We start from the raw sequence: 11,928 nt of genomic DNA on the forward strand, positions 1-11,928 counted from the left end.
GCCGTTGTTTCGATGGCTCATTGGTTAAGACGTCTGGTCGTCTGTATTACTTGTGCTCCACCTCTGGATCGCAGGTTAAAGGCATACGTAGGGCCCTCGCTAGGCTTTCCCCAAATAGCCCTTTGCTGCTAATAGGACGAAAACCAACAATGAACTTAACAAACCTGTTGCTATAGATATTGTTCTTATTTGAGAACGCGACATTACTTTGACCACAATGGCTGGTGTCGTCGATGAAGCAGAAGACGCTTAATTTTCCTGAACAATTGGTCTTTTCCCCCTAGTACTTTTTCAGGAGTCTCCGTGTCAATCCTTCTTTTGTTCACATTTTGCCCTGATTTTATTTTTGAGTTTGGTCTCCAGCGGTATAGTGCCCCGTTAGGGTCATGTCACTTTTAATTATACCAATATTACATGTACAGTTTTGTGACCATCTTAAACAATTATCACTAAGAATAACACAGCAGAGTGCAGCAAGTTGTCTTTTAAACAGATACATGTCTAGATATCAACATTCATCAGAGCATGCTATATAACTGTTGTATGAATAGTGCCATATTGTCGTTGTTGCTAATAGTCGTAAAACCATTTCAGAGCTGTTGTTTACATTTTATCAGGACGATAACATTTCTATTACACGTGTTACAATCACTGTGGTGATCAAAGAGTTCAACAATCAGGACCCATTACTGTATTCTAAAGAGATTCGTTTTACAGTACTCAAGAAATCAAAATGGTTTAAATTTTATGCATTAAGAGCAAACGACACAGACCAAGGTGAGAATGCATTTTACAAGTTTAAGTGTAAACACAATGTGTCGTGTCAGCCACAGTGGAAAGTTGCCAGATGATCTCGCAGTTTATATATTTCAGCATGTTAGAAGACAATGATGATAACAGTTAGATTAAATGAACTGGTGAGTAGCTTGCTAAACATTCGCTGAAAATATTTTTGTTGTTTATTTAACGTAGAGTGGAAATAGAATGGCGTGATAGGAGAAAATGGGATACAGAGATGAGGTAGAGAGGGGCCGTCTATACTATCGACGCTTATATTAACGACTCCTTTGTCTAACTGACTGGAACAGCCCTGAAAAAAAATGTGTCACCAAAATGACACGTGTATTCACAATTCAAAGTATACTGAGGTGATGAAGTAAGTAACTACACATTGAAGATGAAGGTATGTATTTCCAACGTAGAAATGAATACCCCACATGTAGTCGGTAACAATGGAAAATTCATTGTATTGGCTAATTACATACAACCACACTGTTAATATAACTGATACATCACTATGTATTGTTCACCTTAACCTATCTATAAACTTACACTTCATTTGCATCTCAGTTTTTGTCTAAGGTCCGAATGTCGGCTTTATGGCTTGGCTTCACCATGAGAGGATTTGTTGAAATAAAAATAAACCATTTAAATTTTTCTCTCCGTTGAACATGCTTCCATTTTTTATTTCTTCTTTTCTTTCTTCCTCCCTTTTATAGAGATTTCCCCCAGGGAGCTAAAACATACGCATTTTCATAACGTAAGTTGTGAGTTGTCTCCCTTCCACAATCCATGATAACACGAGTTATTAACCATAGCATGTTTAATTAGGGTATTCTAAGTCCGAGATTAGAAATCGAATCTGCCTTTTAAACATTTTAAATAACAAAGCCGCAAATCCCAGTGATAAAACACTGGCTGTGTCATGATACCGCAGAAAATGATTTGTAGAGAATACCGTTATTACAGATGTATAGTGTTGACAGCTATGTATCTCAGGGACCACCACACTTCACTCAGATCCTATATACCATGTTATTGTAACACAAAGTTGTATACTATATTGTATAATGTTAACATGGTCGTAGTAAATTATATGAGACTTTCACCAACGTATAAACAAACTAACTTAGTTAGAAAAAATTTATGTTGCCATTTATATCCAATATGCTTTTCTCTCTGAAAATTTTGTAGATTTGTTTTAAATCTAGTTTTCCCCAAATGTCAATAAACCTTCAGGATATAGTATGACACAATAAGAGAAACGCTAGGTTGGCTGTGTTTTATTGCTATAATTCGAGAGAAAAAAATGAGGCTCTGTAAGCAAATACGGCTTATTTGTTCTCAACAGAAATATTAAGTATATAAAACACTCAGGAGCAACAGTCATCCATTCTATTTCAATCCCAGAGTGTTAAATAATGATAATGATAAAAAAGTAAGCATTAACAAGTAAATCATCGTGATAGTAATAGATATATCTGTACAATGAAGCATTCATATTACGTCGGCAACATACCCAGACATTGTTAACATTCATACAACGTCGGTAATATACCCAGACATTGGTAACATTCATACAACGTCATAATATACCCAGACATTGGTAACATTCATACAACGTCGGTAATATACCCAGACATAGATAACATTCATACAACGTCATAATATACCCAGACATTGGTAACATTCATACAACGTCATAATATACCCAGACATTGGTAACATTCATACAACGTCAGTAATATACCCAGACATTGGTAACATTCATACAACGTCAGTAATATACCCAGACATTGTTAACATTCATACAACGTCAGTAATATACCCAGACATTGGTAACATTCATACAACGTCAGTAATATACCCAGACATTGGTAACATTCATACAACGTCAGTAATATACCCAGACATTGGTAACATTCATACAACGTCATAATATACCCAGACATTGGTAACATTCATACAACGTCATAATATACCCAGACATTGGTAACATTCATACAACGTCATAATATACCCAGACATCGGTAACATTTATACAACGTCAGTAATATACCCAGACATTGGTAACATTAATACAACGTCGGTAATATACCCAGACATTGGTAACATTTATACAATGTCAGTAATATACCCAGACATTGGTAACATTCATACAACGTCAGTAATATACCCAGACATTGGTAACATTCATACAACGTCAGTAATATACCCAGACATTGGTAACATTCATACAACGTCATAATATACCCAGACATTGGTAACATTCATACAACGTCAGTAATATACCCAGACATTGGTAACATTCATACAACGTCATAATATACCCAGACATTGGTAACATTCATACAACGTCAGTAATATACCCAGACATTGGTAACATTCATACAACGTCATAATATACCCAGACATTGGTAACATTCATACAACGTCAGTAATATACCCAGACATTGGTAACATTCATACAACGTCAGTAATATACCCAGACATTGGTAACATTAATACAACATCATAATATACCCAGACATTGGTAACATTCATACAACATCAGTAATATACCCAGACATTGGTAACATTCATACAACGTCAGTAATATACCCAGACATTGGTAATATACCCAGACATTGGTAACATTCATACAACGTCATAATATACCCAGACATTGGTAACATTCATACAACGTCAGAAATATACCCAGACATTGGTAACATTCATACAACGTCATAATATACCCAGACATTGGTAACATTCATACAACGTCATAATATACCCAGACATTGGTAACATTCATACAACGTCAGTAATATACCCAGACATTGGTAACATTCATACAACGTCAGTAATATACCCAGACATTGGTAACATTCATACAACGTCATAATATACCCAGACATTGGTAACATTCATACAACGTCATAATATACCCAGACATTGGTAACATTCATACAACGTCATAATATACCCAGACATTGGTAACATTCATACAACGTCATAATATACCCAGACATTGGTAACATTCATACAACGTCATAATATACCCAGACATTGGTAACATTCATACAACGTCATAATATACCCAGACATTGGTAACATTCATACAACGTCGGTAATATACCCAGACATTGGTAACATTCATACAACGTCGGTAATATACCCAGACATTGGTAACATTCATACAACGTCATAATATACCCAGACATTGGTAACATTCATACAACGTCATAATATACCCAGACATTGGTAACATTCATACAACGTCATAATATACCCAGACATTGGTAACATTTATACAGTCATAATATACCCAGACATTGGTAACATTCATACAACGTCATAATATACCCAGACATTGGTAACATTTATACAACGTCATAATATACCCAGACATTGGTAACATTTATACAACGTCAGTTATATACCCAGACATTGGTAACATTCATACAACGTCATAATATACCCAGACATTGGTAACATTCATACAACGTCATAATATACCCAGACATTGGTAACATTCATACAACGTCATAATATACCCAGACATTGGTAACATTCATACAACGTCATAATATACCCAGACATTGGTAACATTCATACAACGTCATAATATACCCAGACATTGGTAACATTCATACAACGTCATAATATACCCAGACATTGGTAACATTCATACAACGTCATAATATACCCAGACATTGGTAACATTCATACAACGTCAGTAATATACCCAGACATTGGTAACATTCATACAACGTCAGTAATATACCCAGACATTGGTAACATTCATACAACGTCAGTAATATACCCAGACATTGGTAACATTCATACAACGTCATAATATACCCAGACATTGGTAACATTTATACAACGTCAGTAATATACCCAGACATTGGTAACATTCATACAACGTCATAATATACCCAGACATTGGTAACATTCATACAACGTCATAATATACCCAGACATTGGTAACATTCATACAACGTCATAATATACCCAGACATTGGTAACATTCATACAACGTCATAATATACCCAGACATTGGTAACATTCATACAACGTCATAATATACCCAGACATTGGTAACATTCATACAACGTCATAATATACCCAGACATTGGTAACATTCATACAACGTCATAATATACCCAGACATTGGTAACATTCATACAACGTCAGTAATATACCCAGACATTGGTAACATTCATACAACGTCAGTAATATACCCAGACATTGGTAACATTCATACAATGTCAGTAATATACCCAGACATTGGTAACATTCATACAACATCAGTAATATACCCAGACATTGGTAACATTCATACAACGTCAGTAATATACCCAGACATTGGTAACATTAATACAACGTCATAATATACCCAGACATTGGTAACATTCATACAACGTCATAATATACCCAGACATTGGTAACATTCATACAACGTCAGTAATATACCCAGACATTGGTAACATTCATACAACGTCAGTAATATACCCAGACATTGGTAACATTCATACAACGTCAGTAATATACCCAGACATTGGTAACATTCATACAAAGTCATGATATACCCAGACATTGGTAACATTCATACAATGTCAGTAATATACCCAGACATTGGTAACATTCATACAACGTCAGTAATATACCCAGACATTGGTAACATTCATACAACGTCATAATATACCCAGACATTGGTAACATTCATACAACGTCAGTAATATACCCAGACATTGGTAACATTCATACAACGTCAGTAATATACCCAGACATTGGTAACATTCATACAACGTCATAATATACCCAGACATTGGGTCGGTAATATACCCAGACATTGGTAACATTCATACAACGTCATAATATACCCAGACATTGGTAACATTCATACAACGTCAGTAATATAACATATACCCAGACATTGGTAACATTCATATAACGTCAGTAATATACCCAGACATTGGTAACATTCATACAACGTCGGTAATATACCCAGACATTGGTAACATTCATACAACGTCGGTAACATACCCAGACATTGGTAACATTCATACAACGTCAGTAATATACCCAGACATTGGTAACATTCATACAACGTCAGTAATATACCCAGACATTGGTAACATTCATACAACGTCGGTAATATACCCAGACATTGGTAACATTCATACAACGTCATAATATACCCAGACATTGGTAACATTCATACAACGTCGGTAATATACCCAGACATTGGTAACATTCATACAACATCAGTAATATACCCAGACATTGGTAACATTCATACAACGTCATAATATACCCAGACATTGGTAACATTCATACAACGTCATAATATACCCAGACATTGGTAACATTCATACAATGTCAGTAATATACCCAGACATTGGTAACATTCATACAATGTCAGTAATATACCCAGACATTGGCAACATTCATACAACGTCATAATATACCCAGACATTGGTAACATTCATACAACGTCATAATATACCCAGACATTGGTAACATTCATAAAACGTCAGTAATATACCCAGACATTGGTAACATTTATACAACGTCAGTAATATACCCAGACATTGGTAACATTTATACAACGCCAGTCATATACCCAGACATTGGTAACATTCATACAACGTCATGATATACCCAGACATTGGTAACATTCATTGTTAATTTGTTCCATTGTGGTTGAACCAAGTCCTCTTCCAATATTTTTAGAACTATATGAAACGACCTTGTTCCAAGCCTGTTTACACGTTAATGATGTTTATAATTGAGAACGACGGGCTTTGAATTGAATGTGACTGTTTATTTTCAGTGTAGAGACATGAAAGCGCTGATTTAGTTACAAAGTAAAAAGAGCCATAGGCATTTAATTCTGCATTCACAACTCCCGAAAAAATTGTATGGAGAAAATAACCAGATGTTCCGGAAGAATAAGTATCTTCTGCTTCATCGACTATACACGCAACGTAAAACTTGGTTAATCCAAACAAGTAGTGTCGCGTTCTCAGAGGTGGTCAAAGTAAACAACAATGGTACCACCAGGGGCTTTTGTAAGGTCCTTGTGACCAGTTTGATGATATAAGCTCTTCGATAAATTCAGTCTCGTATGATAACAGAATCAATTCAGCCAAGAGAGGGAGGCGCAGTTTGTCCCAAAAGTAGGTATGCCTATAATCCCAGATTCGTGGTATGTCAGAAAGCAAATCGGGGCTTTGTAACATTTCTTTAGAACCCATACATAAAGCCACACGACAAAGATCAAAGTGAAGACACGTTATACATATCTGAACATTAACACAATCTGTCGTGCAACCGCTATGGAGAGTTACCAGGTGAACTTGCAGTAACAATCCGGAAGTAAAGTTAGATATCCAAAATATAATGCAGATCATTCTCAATGCATAGCAGGTCCAAACTACGAATTATTAACCACATAAAGTTCAATTACCTGTGAAAACATACAAAGTGGGGAAATTAGCAGGTATCATATGAAACAGACAGTGTATAAAACCGTAAAATTTCTGTAACATAGTGCTGACTGACTGAAAAACTCCCTATCATATCATCGTAAAACTTCTGTAACATAGTGCTGACTGACTGAAATACTAACTATCATACCACCGTAAAACTTCTGTAACATAGTGCTGACTGACTGAAATACTCTTTATCATATCATCGTAAAACTTTTGTAAGATAGTGCTTACTGACTGAAATACTCTTTATCATACCATCGTGAAACTTCTGTAACATAGTGCTGCCTGACTGAAATACTTTCTATCATATAATCGTAAAACTTCTGTAACATAGTGCTGACTGACTGAAATTCTTTCTATCATATAATCGTAAAACTTCTGTACGATAGTGCTGACTGACTGAAATACCCTACATCATACCACCGTAAAACTTCTGTAACATAGTGCTGACTGACTGAAATACCCTACATCATACCACCGTAAAACTTCTGTAACATAGTGCTGACTGACTGAAATACTTTCTATCATATAATCGTAAAACTTCTGTAAGATAGTGCTGACTGACTGAAATACTCTCTAGCATACCACCGTAAACCTTCTGTAACATAGTGCTGACTGACTGAAATACCCTACATCATACCACCGTAAAACCTCTGTAACATAGTGCTGACTGACTGAAATACCCTACATCATACCACCGTAAAACCTCTGTAAAATAGTGCTGACTGACTGAAATACCCTACATCATACCACCGTAAACCTTCTGTAACATAGTGCTGAATGACTGAAATACCCTACATCATACCACCGTAAAACTTCTGTAACATAGTGCTGACTGACTGAAATACCCTACATCATACCACCGTAAAACTTCTGTAAGAGAGTGCTGACTGACTGAAATACTCCCTATCATACCATCGTAAAACTTCTGTAACATAGTGCTGACTGACTGAAATACTTTCTATCATATCATCGTAAACCTTCTGTAACATAGTGCTGACTGACTGGAATACTCCGCTGAAGAAACATGTATAAAACGTTCCTACCTAAACAGTTAAAATGGAGAAAATCCTTAGATAAGTGCTTCAGGTTTCGACCTTTATCTCTCTGCTAAACTGTGCAATGTCAATTAACACAGTATTGTAAAGTTTTTACACGTGCATTTTGTGCGTGTCACGAAAGCACGTGTAACCATATATGTTCCAAACATTTGACACCTACATGTATAAACCCCATGTAATGTAGCATACATACTGTATACTCTTTTTTATTTTATTTTTAAAACCTTAAATACTAAGATAGCTGTACTGAGTTAAAATTGTTGCAAACATGAAACCTTTCAATTGTATTTATAAATAATACAATATCCGAAACAAAGTAATTTCTCACCTTTTTATGTATTTTTTCGATCATTTTCCATTTTCCGCGGTCGGCTTTTAAGTTTCAAAAATTAACCCTTAGCATCACTGAAGAGGCCTAGAAAGACGAAGCAGCTGTTGATTCAGTTTGACTCATTATTTGGCACGACTCCATCTAATTTTAAAATTGTATTAAAAGATGCTTTTCATCCTCGTGAGTCGTACAATTTTCCATACGCTTATAAACTGCGTGATTTTAATGATATCTCCTTCTGTATAAGTAATAGCAGCCTCTTATTGACTTTTTTTTTTATAAATGTGAAAAAAATGTATATGAAATTAAAAGATAAAATCCATCTATTTATTTTCGACAAAAAGAATATTCTACATTTCGGAACATCATAGCGCATTGTTATCACCTTCATATCATAACACGGCCAGTAGAAAATTAGAGTGTGACGTTTTGATGACTTCACGGTCAGCTTCATATCGTAACACGATCAGTAGAAGATGAGAGTGTGACGTTTCGGTGACAGCATGGTCGCCTTTATATCATAACACGACCAGTAGAAGATTAGAGTGTGACGTTTCGGTGACAGCATGGTCGCCTTTATATCATAACACGACCAGTAGAAGATTAGAGTGTGACGTTTCGGTGACAGCATGGTCGCCTTTATATCATAACACGACCAGTAGAAAATTAGAGTGTGACGTTTTGATGACTTCACGGTCAGCTTCATATCATAACACGACCAGTAGAAGATTAGAGTGTGACGTTTCGGTGACAGCATGGTCGCCTTTATATCATAACACGACCAGTAGAAGATTAGAGTGTGACGTTTCGGTGACAGCATGGTCGCCTTTATATCATAACACGACTAGTAGAAAATTAGAGAGTGACGTTTCGGTGACAGCATGGTCGCCTTCATATCGTAACACGATCAGTAGAAGATTAGAGTGTGACGTTTCGGTGACAGCATGGTCGCCTTTATATCATAACACGACTAGTAGAAAATTAGAGAGTGACGTTTCGGTGACAGCATGGTCGCCTTCATATCATAACACGACTAGTAGAATATTAGAGTGTGACGTTTCGGTGACAGCATGGTCGCCTTTATATCATAACACGACCAGTAGAAGATTAGAGTGTGACGTTTCGGTGACAGCATGGTCGCCTTTATATCATAACACGACCAGTAGAAGATTAGAGTGTGACGTTTCGGTGACAGCATGGTCGCCTTTATATCATAACACGACTAGTAGAAAATTAGAGAGTGACGTTTCGGTGACAGCATGGTCGCCTTCATATCGTAACACGATCAGTAGAAGATTAGAGTGTGACGTTTCGGTGACAGCATGGTCGCCTTTATATCATAACACGACTAGTAGAAAATTAGAGAGTGACGTTTCGGTGACAGCATGGTCGCCTTCATATCATAACACGACTAGTAGAATATTAGAGTGTGACGTTTCGGTGACAGCATGGTCGCCTTTATATCATAACACGACCAGTAGAAGATTAGAGTGTGACGTTTCGGTGACAGCATGGTCGCCTTTATATCATAACACGACCAGTAGAAGATTAGAGTGTGACGTTTCGGTGACAGCATGGTCGCCTTTATATCATAACACGACCAGTAGAAGATTAGAGTGTGACGTTTCGGTGACAGCATGGTCGCCTTTATATCATAACACGACCAGTAGAAAATTAGAGTGTGACGTTTTGATGACTTCACGGTCAGCTTCATATCATAACACGACCAGTAGAAGATTAGAGTGTGACGTTTCGGTGACAGCATGGTCGCCTTCATATCATAACACGACTAGTAGAAAATTAGAGAGTGACGTTTCGGTGACAGCATGGTCGCCTTCATATCATAACACGACTAGTAGAATATTAGAGTGTGACGTTTCGGTGACAACATGGTCGCCTTTATATCATAACACGACCAGTAGAAGATGAGAGTGTGACGTTTCGGTGACAGCATGGTCGCCTTCATATCGTAACACGATCAGTAGAAGATTAGAGTGTGACGTTTCGGTGACAGCATGGTCGCCTTTATATCATAACACGACTAGTAGAAAATTAGAGAGTGACGTTTCGGTGACAGCATGGTCGCCTTCATATCATAACACGACTAGTAGAATATTAGAGTGTGACGTTTCGGTGACAGCATGGTCGCCTTTATATCATAACACGACCAGTAGAAGATTAGAGTGTGACGTTTCGGTGACAGCATGGTCGCCTTTATATCATAACACGACCAGTAGAAGATTAGAGTGTGACGTTTCGGTGACAGCATGGTCGCCTTTATATCATAACACGACCAGTAGAAGATTAGAGTGTGACGTTTCGGTGACAGCATGGTCGCCTTTATATCATAACACGACCAGTAGAAAATTAGAGTGTGACGTTTTGATGACTTCACGGTCAGCTTCATATCATAACACGACCAGTAGAAGATTAGAGTGTGACGTTTCGGTGACAGCATGGTCGCCTTCATATCATAACACGACTAGTAGAAAATTAGAGAGTGACGTTTCGGTGACAGCATGGTCGCCTTCATATCATAACACGACTAGTAGAATATTAGAGTGTGACGTTTCGGTGACAACATGGTCGCCTTTATATCATAACACGACCAGTAGAAGATGAGAGTGTGACGTTTCGGTGACAGCATGGTCGCCTTCATATCATAACACGACTAGTAGAATATTAGAGTGTGACGTTTCGGTGACAGCATGGTCGCCTTTATATCATAACACGACTAGTAGAAAATTAGAGAGTGACGTTTCGGTGACAGGATAGTCGCCTTCATCTTATAACACGACCAGTAGAAGATTAGAGTGTGACGTTTCGGTGACAGCATGGTCGCCTTTATATCATAACACGACCAGTAGAAGATTAGAGTGTGACGTTTCGGTGACAGCATGGTCGCCTTTATATCATAACACGACCAGTAGAAGATTAGAGTGTGACGTTTCGGTGACAGCATGGTCGCCTTTATATCATAACACGACCAGTAGAAAATTAGAGTGTGACGTTTTGATGACTTCACGGTCAGCTTCATATCATAACACGACCAGTAGAAGATTAGAGTGTGACGTTTCGGTGACAGCATGGTCGCCTTTATATCATAATACGACCAGTAGAAGATTAGAGTGTGACGTTTCGGTGACAGCATGGTCGCCTTTATATCATAACACGACTAGTAGAAAATTAGAGAGTGACGTTTCGGTGACAGCATGGTCGCCTTCATATCGTAACACGATCAGTAGAAGATTAGAGTGTGACGTTTCGGTGACAG

This window comes from Ylistrum balloti, unplaced genomic scaffold (assembly GCF_031769215.1).
Source record: "Ylistrum balloti isolate Yb309-2 unplaced genomic scaffold, AGI_CSIRO_Ybal_v1 Utg370568, whole genome shotgun sequence".
In the NCBI taxonomy this organism is placed as follows: Eukaryota; Metazoa; Mollusca; class Bivalvia; order Pectinida; family Pectinidae; genus Ylistrum; species Ylistrum balloti.